Genomic DNA, 12,074 nt, shown 5'->3' with positions numbered 1-12,074 from the left:
AATCACGAAAGAAATATTTTGGGTACAGTGTCCCTTTAAGGTAAAAAAGCAGCGTTAACAGGTCCTAACACTACTTTTTTACGCCCGCTGGTATTAGGAGTCTTGCAGGTTTAGGGTCCCCGCACACTTTTTTGGCCTTACCGCAAACTGGCTGACGTAAACTTCGTAAACCCTTTTTTCTATGGGACTTCCATAGCGCTGGTATTACGAGTCTGTCCTGGGAGCTCAAAAAGTGAGCAGTACACCCTCTACCTCCAAAATCCCTAACGCATTCTAAAGTCAGTAGTTATGAGTTTTACACTACAACACAGTAGCATAAAACTCATAACTAAAGTGCTAAAAAGTACACTAACACCCATAAACTACCTATTAACCCCTAAACTGAGGCTCTCCCGCATCGCAAACACTATAATAAAATTTTTAACCCCTGATCTGCCGCTCCGGACATTGCCACCACTATAATAAACATATCAACCCCTAAACCGCCGCACTCCCGCCTCGCAAGCACTATTTAAATATTATTAACCCCTAATCTGCCGCCCATAACATCACCACCACCTACCTACATTTATTAACCCCTAATCTGCTGTCCCCAACGTCGCCACCACTATATTACATTTATTAACCACTAAACCTAAGTCTAACCCTAACCCTAACACCCCCTAACTTAAATATAATTTAAATAAATCTAAAGAAAATTACTAAATCATTAACTAAATTATTCCTATTTAAAACTAAATACTTACCTGTAAAATAAACCCTAAGCTATCTACAATATAACTAATAGTTACATTGTAGCTAGCTTAGGGTTTATTTTTATTTTACAGGCAAGTTTGTATTTATTTTAACTAGGTAGAATAGTTACTAAATAGTTATTAACTATTTAATAACTACCTAGCTAAAATAAATACAAATTTACCTGTAAAATAAAACCTAACCTATGTTACAATAACACCTAACACTACACTATAATTAAACCAATTCCCTAAATTAAATACAATTAAATAAATTAAATTAAATTAGCTAAACCACAAAAAACAAACACTAAATTACAGAAAATAAAAAACAAATTATAGATCTTTAAACTAATTACACCTAATCTAATAGCCCTATCAAAATAAAAAAGCCCCCCAAAAATAAAAAAAAAACCCTAGCCTAAACTGAACTACCAATGGCCCTTAAATGGGCCTTTTGCAGGGCATTGCCCCAAAGAAATCAGTTCTTTTACCTGTAAAAAAATACAAACAACCCCGCAACAGTAAAACCCACCACCCACACAACTAACCCTCCAAATAAATCCCTAACTAAAAAACCTAAGCTCCCCATTGCCCTGAAAAGGGCATTTGGATGGGAATTGCCCTTAAAAGGGCATTTAGCTTTATTGCAGTCCAAAGTCCCTAATCTAAAAAATAAACCCACCCAATACACCCTTAAAAAATCCTAACACTAACCCCCGAAGATTCACTTACCGGGAGAAGTCTTCATCCAAGCGTCAATATGTCCTCAACGAAGCCGGCAGAAGTGGTCCTCCAGGCGGGCAGAAGTGGTCCTCCAGACGGGCAGAAGTCTTCATCCAGACGGCATCTTCTATCTTCATCCAGACGGCGCGGAGCCAGTCCATCTTCAAGACATACAACGCGGAGTATCCTCTTCAAACGACGTCTTTTCCATAATGAATATCACTTTAAGTGATGTCTTCCAAGATGGCGTCCTTTAGATTCTGATTGGCTGATAGAACTCTATCAACCAAGATTGGAACAGCCAATAGAATGCCAGCTCAATTGCATCAGCCAATAGGATTTTTTCTACCTTAATTCCGATTGGCCAATCGGAATCTAAGGGACGCCATCTTGGATGACGTCTCTTAAAGTGATATTCATTACGAAGAAGACATAGTTTAAAGTAGATTCTCTGTGTCGGATGTCTTGAAGATGGACCCGCTTCGCGCCGAAAGGATGAAGATAGAAGATTCCGTCTGGATGAAGACTTCTGCCCATCTAGAGGACCACTTCTGCCCGTCTGGAGGACCACTTTTGCCGGCTTCATTGAGGACATCTTGCCGCTTGGATGAAGACTTCTCCCAATAAGTGAAACTTCGGGGGTTATTGTTAGGATTTTTTTAAGGGTGTATTGGGTGGGTTTATTTTTTAGATTAGGGACTTTGGGCCACAATACAGGGAGTGCAGAATTATTAGGCAAGTTGTATTTTTGAGGATTAATTTTATTATTGAACAACAACCATGTTCTCAATGAACCCAAAAAACTCATTAATATCAAAGCTGAATAGTTTTGGAAGTAGTTTTTAGTTTGTTTTTAGTTATAGCTATTTTAGGGGGATATCTGTGTGTGCAGGTGACTATTACTGTGCATAATTATTAGGCAACTTAACAAAAAACAAATATATACCCATTTCAATTATTTATTTTTACCAGTGAAACCAATATAACATCTCAACATTCACAAATATACATTTCTGACATTCAAAAACAAAACAAAAACAAATCAGTGACCAATATAGCCACCTTTCTTTGCAAGGACACTTAAAAGCCTGCCATCCATGGATTCTGTCAGTGTTTTGATCTGTTCACCATCAACATTGCGTGCAGCAGCAACCACAGCCTCCCAGACACTGTTCAGAGAGGTGTACTGTTTTCCCTCCTTGTAAATTTCACATTTGATGATGGACCACAGGTTCTCAATGGGGTTCAGATCAGGTGAACAAGGAGGCCATGTCATTAGATTTTCTTCTTTTATACCCTTTCTTGCCAGCCACGCTGTGGAGTACTTGGACGCGTGTGATGGAGCATTGTCCTGCATGAAAATCATGTTTTTCTTGAAGGATGCAGACTTCTTCCTGTACCACTGCTTGAAGAAGGTGTCTTCCAGAAACTGGCAGTAGGACTGGGAGTTGAGCTTGACTCCATCCTCAACCCGAAAAGGCTCCACAAGCTCATCTTTGATGATACCAGCCCAAACCAGTACTCCACCTCCACCTTGATGGCATCTGAGTCGGACTGGAGGTCTCTGCCCTTTACCAATCCAGCCACGGGCCCATCCATCTGGCCCATCAAGACTCACTCTCATTTCATCAGTCCATAAAACCTTAGAAAAATCAGTCTTGAGATATTTCTTGGCCCAGTCTTGACGTTTCAGCTTGTGTGTCTTGTTCAGTGGTGGTCGTCTTTCAGCCTTTCTTACCTTGGCCATGTCTCTGAGTATTGCAGACCTTGTGTTTTTGGGCACTCCAGTGATGTTGCAGCTCTGAAATATGGCCAAACTGGTGGCAAGTGGCATCTTGGCAGCTGCACGCTTGACTTTTCTTAGTTCATGGGCAGATATTTTGGGCCTTGGTTTTTCCACACGCTTCTTGCGACCCTGTTGACTATTTTGAATGAAATGCTTGATTGTTCGATGATCACGCTTCAGAAGGTTTGCAATTTTAAGAGTGCTGCATCCCTCTGCAAGATATCTCACTATTTTTGACTTTTCTGAGCCTGTCAAGTCCTTCTTTTGACCCATTTTGCCAAAGGAAAGGAAGTTGCCTAATAATTATGCACACCTGATATAGGATGTTGATGTCATTAGACCACACCCCTTCTCATTACAGAGATGCACATCACCTAATATGCTTAATTGGTAGTAGGCTTTCGAGCCTATACAGCTTGGAGTAAGACAACATGCATAAAGAGGATGATGTGGTCAAAATACTCATTTGCCTAATAATTCTGCACTCCCTGTAGAGCTAAATGCCCTTTTAAGGGCAATGCCCATCTAAATGCCCTTTTCAGGACAATGGGTAGCTTAGGTTTTTTTAGTTAGTATTTCATTTGGGGGGTTGGTTGTGTGGGTGGTGGGTTTTACTGTTGGGGGGGGGGTGTTTGTATTTTTTTTTTAAAGGTAAAAGAGCTGATTTCTTTGGGGCAATGCCCTGCAAAAGGCCCTTTTAAGGGCTATTGGTAGTTTAGTTTAGGCTAGGGTTTTTTTATTTTGGGGGCCTTTTTATTTTGATAGGGCTATTAGATTAGGTGTAATTAGTTAAAAGATCAGTAATTTGTTTTTTATTTTCTGTAATTTAGTGTGTTTTTTTGTGATTTAGCTAATTTAATTTATTTAACTGTATTTAATTTAAGGAATTGATTTAATTATAGTGTAGTGTTAGGTGTTATTGTAACTAAGGTTAGGCTTTATTTTACAGGTAAATTTCTATTTATTTTATCTAGGTAGTTATTAAATAGTTAATAACTATTTAATAACTATTCTACCTAGTTAAAATAAATACAAACTTGCCTGTAAAATAAAAATAAACCCTAAGCAGATTAGGGGTTAATAAATATAATGCAGGTGTCGGCGATGTTGGGGGCGGCAGATTAGGGGTTAATAAGTGTAAGATTAGGGGTGTTTAGACTAGGGTTCATGTTAGGTATAAACATAAAATGTGTTTCCCCATAGGAATCAATGGGGCTGCGTTACTGAGTTTTACGCTGCTTTTTTGGGAGGTGTTGGACTTTTTCTCAGCCGGCTCTCCCCATTGATGTCTATGGGGAAATCATGCACGAGCATGTACGATCAGCTCACCTCTGACTTAAGCAGCACTGGTATTGGAGTGCAGTAAGGAGCTCAATTTTGTTCTACGCTCACTTCTTGCCTTTTAACGCCGGGTATGTAAAAACCTGTAATACCAGCGCTGTAGGTAAGTGAACGGGGAGAAAAAACTGCTCGTTAGCACTGCATAGCTCCTAACGCAAAACTCGTAATCTGGCCGAATGAAATTAAAAAATAAATGTACTTATAATTACTTACATGCGCTTTCTTCTCTATCCATATTTCCATGAAAAGTTGATGCTTGTGGCTCCTGTGAAGTATTTTCATGGAGAAACGGTTGATCCTCCGGTGCATGAACCTCCTCTTCCACACATACTCATGTTGCTCTACACATATAAAATAATAGTCACTTAACTTTTTTTTTTTTTTTAAAGAGCTTTATTTGAGAAAAAAATCAATACTCATACATCTTTTTTAATGCAATTTAGGGCTTACAGAGCAACCCCGTACAATCACTAAAAGGAGAACAACAAAACCAGTACGGTATATGTGTAAGATAAGAAACAGGTGGGCTCCAAAGCTTTGGTTCAAGAAAGATCCAGCTGCCTGCAGCACAACAATAATGAAAGTCCAGAATAGATGCATGACAATAATATACTTCAAAGCAAATCAAGCTCTACATTTTCCAGTTTTCTTACTTTTCCTTGCGATATTCCTTGTACAATAGATGTCAGCAGTAAAAAAATAAGGAATTAACATTAAAGGGACACTGAACCCAACATTTTTCTTTCATGATTTAGATAGAGCATGCAATTTTAAGCAACTTTCTAATTTACTCCTATTATCAAATTGACTTTGTTCTCTTGCTATTCTTGAAAAAGAAGGCATTTAAGCTTTTTTTTTGGTTTAGTACTTTGGACAGCACTTTTTTACTGGTGGATTAATTTATCCACCAATCAGCAAGAACAACCCAGGTTGTTCACCAAAAATGGGCCGGCATCTAAACTTACATTCTTGCATTTTAAATAAAGATACCAAGAGAATTAAGAAAATTTGATAATAGGAGTAAATTAGAAAGTTGCTTAAAATGTCATGCTCTATCTCAATCACGAAAGAAAAAAAATGGGTTCAGTGTCCCTTTAACCTCACAAAGGTCATATAGGTATATTTAACGAAAAATATTTTGAACATTAGCTTTGGTTGCGAAAACTATTATTAATTAGGACACAGTCAGAAAATAAATAAAATAATAGTAACGTGAAAAAAAAGGGGGGGGAAGTGGTCAAATGACAGCATAAGAGGGGTATAATACACAGCAGGCCTTGACGCATAGCAGCCTGCCATGGCCGCACCCCCCCTGCCAGAGCATAGCCCACTATTCTCAGGATTACCTCCATTCCATAATTGGAGCAGCATTTCGTATGTGTCTGCCTTAGATATACGGGTGTAATGGTATTTTTCCAGCTGCAAAAGACCACAGACATTTTGTTTCCAATCGTCAATCGTAGGAATTTGCGTAGTTTTCCAATGAATAGGGATCAGGGTCTTCGTCCCCATCAGTATCAGCATAAGAAGTTTTTTTTTTTTTAATAGGGTTTTGTAATTTGAACGGGAAAAGTAAGAGTAAAGTCTCAGGTGTCTTTGGAATGTCTACCTCTAAAAAATTTTTTTATCTCCGCCCACACTGTGTTCCAGAAGCTCTCCAAAAGGGGCAGTCCCACCAAATATGTAGGATGGAGCCTAACTCACCGCATCACCTCCAACATCTATCTGATGTATTCGGGTAAATTGTTTTAAGTCGAGATGGCGTAAGATACCATCTACTCAGTAGCTTATAATGGGATTCTTGTGTGTGAGCAGAGACTGAGACACTCTTGGTGGCTTGGAAAAAAAAAATGTTGTTTGTGTTTATGAGCAGAGATGTAATGGCCTATTTGTAAGTAAACAAACCAAGGGAGTGGGGAGTCAGGATATGACTCTATAATTTCCTCTCTTGTCTTCATTCTCCCACATGTGATAAAGCAGCCTGCATGGTTATTGTGTAGAGATGTTTGTGCAGGAGATATTTTAATCTGTAGTGGAATTTCTGGGTTTACATATATTGGAGTTAGGGGGGAATAAGAGGTTAAAATGTACGAGTCAGTGCGGATTGTTTTGTCCCATTCGTTAAGTCACTCCTCTAATAAAGGAAAAAGTGGTATGTCAGGTGGCCTGTTCTTTTTATTCATCCACAAGAGGGAGGCAAGGTCATCCCTCCCACCCTCCTCTCTAGGGAGGTACATTATTTTTCTGCATACCCTAGGTCTTATACCTTTCCAGATGTACTCTTCAATTAGTTGTTGCAGTGGGGGGAGGAACAAGTGGGAAAGGGGGAGTGGGACAGTTTGAAAGAGATATAGTACCCTCAGGAGGACATTCATTTTAATAACATTGATCCTTTCCAACCAGGAGATTGCTTTGTGTCTCCAGGCTTAGAGGTTATTAGCAATTTCTCTCTTAAGGGATAAGTAATTAGCTTCAAAAATATCTGCCATAGAAGTGGCTATGTTGATGCCTAGGTATTTCAGGAATTTAGTGTTTAGCACAAAAGGGCTATGTTCTTTAAGCCAAGTCTTTGTGGAGTGTGGCAAAGTAAAGCCCAGAAGCTCAGATTTAGTGTTATTGAGAAGGAAGTAGGAGACCTCACCATATTTATTAAATTCGTCTAGAAGGGCAGGAATAGATGTTTCAACATCTGTAAGTGTAAATAACAGGTCATCCGCATACATTGTTATTTTGTATTCCTTAGACCCTAGCTGTAACCCCTTTATTGATTGGTTAGCTCAAATATTGCTTGCTAATGCCTCTATTGAGATAGCAAATAACAGGGGTGATAATGGACCCCCCTGTCTAGTCCCATTAGTGATATTAAAAGAGTATGAAAGAATATAATTTACTTTGATTTGTGCATTGGGTGTTGAGTATAGGCCAAAAACCATTTTTATAAACTTGTCCCCAAATTTTATTTTTTTCCAAGGTGTTCTTAAGGAGCAGCCAATTCACTCTGTCAAATGCCTTTTCAGTGTCTGTAGATAACAGAGCGAGTGGCACTTGGTTTGTTTTGGAATATGTAAGTAGCTGTAGAATTTTAAGGGTGTTATCCCTCAACTCCCTCCGCGAGACAAACCCAACCTGATCCAAAGAAATCAACATGGGGAGAAACCTATTGACCCTATAACTAGAACCTTTGCTAAGATCTTCATGTCAGTATTAAGTAGCGATATCGGCCTATAGCTTTGTGTTTTGTTTGCCAGTTTACCTGGCTTCAGTATTACCTTAATGTTGGCAGCTAGCATAAAAGGTGGCAAAGCTCCCGAGAGGCAACAGAATGGGCAGAAATGTTTTGTAATATTTAGCTCCAAGCCCATCCGGGCCGGGGATTTTCCCGTTGGGCAGATCTTTCAAGGCCATCTGTATTTCCTCATGGGTGTGGGGAGATTCAAGGTATAGTATCGAATCTTGCTCCAATGTTGGTAGTTGTGTGTTTGCTAGATACTCCTGTGCCAGATAGTGTTCTGAGGCCTTCTAAGGAGATGATGTGTTCAAGGTGGATTTAAGATTGTATAATTTGGAGTAGTATGACCTGAAAGCATCCGCTATTTTATGACTATCTTTATAAATTTTATCTTCCCCCTCCTGAATGGCTAACACATATGATTTCAGTTGTGAGCAATGTATCACTCTGGCTAGTAGCTTACCAGCCTTTTCACCTCCCTCGTAATATTTTTGTTTTAGCAGTAAGGCTTTATGTTGGTTGTCCTTCTGTAATAGCTGTTTAAAATCTACCCTGGCTTGGGCTAGCGAGGATTCTAGGTTAGTGTCAAGAGGACATTTTTATGTTGTTCCTCCAGGGTCATAATGTCATGTAGGATAAGATTGTATTTTTCCATGTTTTGTTTCATAATTTTGGCTTTATGTTTTATAAAATGACCCCTAATGATGCTTTTGTGCGCTTCCCATATAATAGGTAAGGCTAACTATTTTGTCATGTTCAGATCAAAATATTCTGTTAACATCAAGGCTATATCTTCTTTGACTATTAGGTTATCTAGAAGTGTATCATCTAAATGCCAAATGAAGGGGATGCTGGGGGCGGAGCCGACAGCAAGCATGGCTGGTCGCATTTTTCCAGAGCTCCAACTGCTATTGCCTTAAAATTGAAATAAGATGCAGCTTAACTATGAAGTTGGACTCACTAAAACAGGGGCTTTATGTTTGTCTCCTCTCCAATAACCAGAGAATGCTGATTTTGCCTCTGACTCACTGACATCAAGAGGAGACCGGAGACGAGGTCTGAAATTACAAAGAAAGTAGCCATCTTGCCTTCCTTCAGCCCAAGTTAAAGTGAGCACTGTTTTGCCTGTACAGACCACAAGGTACATAGAGCAAGATAGGATTCCCTGCTGAATACTCCTTGAGAATGGAGGAGGATCAGTACTCAAAGGTACAAGCTTTATTTGAGGACTATGAGAGGCGGATAATCCGCAGATTTGATCGCATCCTAGCGATAGTAGGAGACCTGCGTGGAGAGAGGGGGAACAACGAGCCTGCTGCAGTGAGTGAGGTTACCGCTGCTATGCAGCCTGTCACGCTGCTAAAAGTGGGAAAAGCTTCCGCATCAATAAGTAAGCCTGCAAATGAATCTTTGCAAGCCGGCACTACGGAGGAGCATATTGAAGAGGCCTGGGGGTCAGTCGCTCTGGAGGAGTTAAAACTACCGACATTTGCGAACAGGGGCTGTGTGTATGGTGAGATCAGGAGGTCATTGTCCTGTTATCCTCCCAATGTCTTGGAAACCTACTCAGATAAAGATGGATATAGTAAGGTTTGTGACCCTTCCTCCCTCTTACAAGTGGATTTCTCTGCTGCTTTAGTGGGACTGCATTGTGTGAAAGCTGGTGTGGGCTGAATGTTTCTACTGCAGCTGTAGGAGTATGGAGTATATTACTTCTATGGTAATCGCCAGACTTAGCAAGATGCCTTTGCCCTGTAACTACTGCATACCATTGTACTGTCTGAAGCTTAGACATCTGCATTCATGAAGATTTTTTTTATATATCTGAAGACGTGTGGATTCTGCAGCTGAGCTTTATCGTTGGTTACATAACATGAGACCCTAAACTCCGTGATGCTGGTGAAAGTACTCTAACTAACAACTGTAGTACCCTTATAAGGACTTACAATATTATCTTGTGCCACTTTGCTAATCCCTTTGTGTAAATATATCTATATCGCCTGGTAATGGTTATGTTTTGGGTGAAAACCTTATATGCATGTAAACTGAATAGTTTGACTCTTATATTGGAAGTTTCCCTACATATGTTTTTTTTTTTTAATTAGCTGATTATTTTAGACCACCAGTCTGGCAGAATTTTTTTATATAAAAATGTACGCATCTGAATTGCCATTCTAGTTTAATGGAAGTAAGAGATAATTACACCGTATTGCAGGAGGGGTTAGATTCAGGCTTTCTTGTGCTGCAGCTCTTGGGCTAAGTGGCTGATATTATACAGTTAGTAAGATTACCAGATATGCCACTTAAATGTACATACTGTTTCATATGCTGTTGCCCCGTGGTTGATTGGATCTACACCTAATGTAAGCAGCTCAGAGATTTAGTTCTACTGACTGATCCATTTCTATTTCTATGTACAGTATAATTTTAGCACCCATACTTTTTTGAAATATACTATCCAAGTCCTGGAAAGAGTTTGGCCAGCTCTTTATATCTGGGTATATCTGTCTGGGTCATTTCTTTTTAATACTGTATTTGCAGTTGGATTGTTCTTAAGAGTAGAGGTGTGGGTCCTCAATTAGGGGGGCGGTATGTGCTTACACTGATTTATGTAGTATGCTGCTTCTTTTAACTACTGTCATCTCTATACCATATGTCGACATTATTTTAGTACTGTGCTTTCGCTTGTACAATTTGAAAACATGGCCCCCCCTGCAAAGGTAGTATTAAATAATAGGTTTGTGACCTAGCAATCACAAGATACACTCTTACTGACTTAGTCTCCGCCCCCCATCTATTCAGTGCGGTTAGGGAGGAATAATTTTTCTTTTATACCCTCCCCTGCACTCCCTTTTGGCAGAGTTATGCATTCTCTGCCCAACCCATAGAGCCTTGACTGAGTTTTCCTCCGCATTTAGGTATAAAGGCTCTGGGGGTTCTAATACAGAAAACTTAACTCCGGCTAGGATTTTCTGGTTCCTGAAGAATGCCTAAAATTATAGTTTTGCTAATGTTTATAGTTCTATGCATGTTCAGTGTTAATTTATATTTAAGCTCATAATAATAACTAAGGAATGGCCTGACACCTCACTCCTATCGATGGCCCATACAACTGAGTAATTGTGGTGCCCTTCTTTTATTTCCTTATGTTGATAATGTATGTGTATTTCACAGTTTGTCTATGCTACATATGCACTGAAGCTATATGTTCTGCTATTTTTCCCATTTACATGTCCCCAAGGACTTTTTGCAGTTTCTGGTCCCTTGTCTGGACCTGTTTGGTGGGGGACTTTGCAAAACTATTATGTATTTAAGAAAATGAGGTGCTTGGATTGATATGTCATGTCAGTATAATGTATATTATTACCTATAACCTGGTTGAAGTGACTGTTGTGTATAAGCTATGTTAACCTCAATAAAAAAAAAATTTAAAAAAAAAATTCAAAAAAAATTAAGGGGGTGCTAGGTTTATCAGGACACGTCATCTCAAATGTGACCGGTTCATGGCCAGACCATGTAATAGGGGATATGTCACTTCGGGTAATGTATGCAATACCATGAGAGTCGGTGAAGAAGTAGTCTATGCGTGAGTATTTTTTGTGTGGGCTGGAATAGTATGTAAAGTCAGAGTCTGTTGGGTGCATTGTACGCCAAATGTCATGAAGTAGGTTACTTTTTAATGTAGTGGTTATTTGCTTTAGAATGTGATATGAAACACTAGAAATACTGTTGGAGGTGTCTATTCTCGGGTGAAGCGGTGCATTAAAGTCTCCTCCCAGAATCAACACACCATTAAAGTTTGCCCGATAGGGTTTGGAAAAAAGGTATGCTGAGCCATGTTGGGGGCGTATACATTGGCAAATGTAATAAGCCTGCCATATAGTAATTCCACCACTACTAAGAGTCTACCATGTTTGTCTATTTCAATCTTCTGCAGCTGGAAAGGGATCTTGTGGTGTATAGGAAAAATACTGTGGGATATCTATGATTATGACATTTAGGTTCTTTATGTTTCATAAAATGGGACTCTTGCAGGAAGATTATGTCGCCCTGCAATTTATGCAGTTCTCGGGAGACTATGGAACATTTTCCTAGACTGTTCAGCCCTTTAACATTAATCGTGATAATTTTAAGAGGGTGAATTTTCTGTTTGTTTTGTGTAGGTATCATTATTTTGTGGGGTTTGGGAGGGGGGGAGGGAGAGAAAAATAAAACTCTCAGTGTCTATGTCCAAATATAATACAGATATTGCCCACAA

Source organism: Bombina bombina, chromosome 6 (assembly GCF_027579735.1).
Source record: "Bombina bombina isolate aBomBom1 chromosome 6, aBomBom1.pri, whole genome shotgun sequence".
Lineage (NCBI taxonomy): Eukaryota > Metazoa > Chordata > Amphibia > Anura > Bombinatoridae > Bombina > Bombina bombina.
This window is presented reverse-complemented; position numbering follows the sequence as displayed.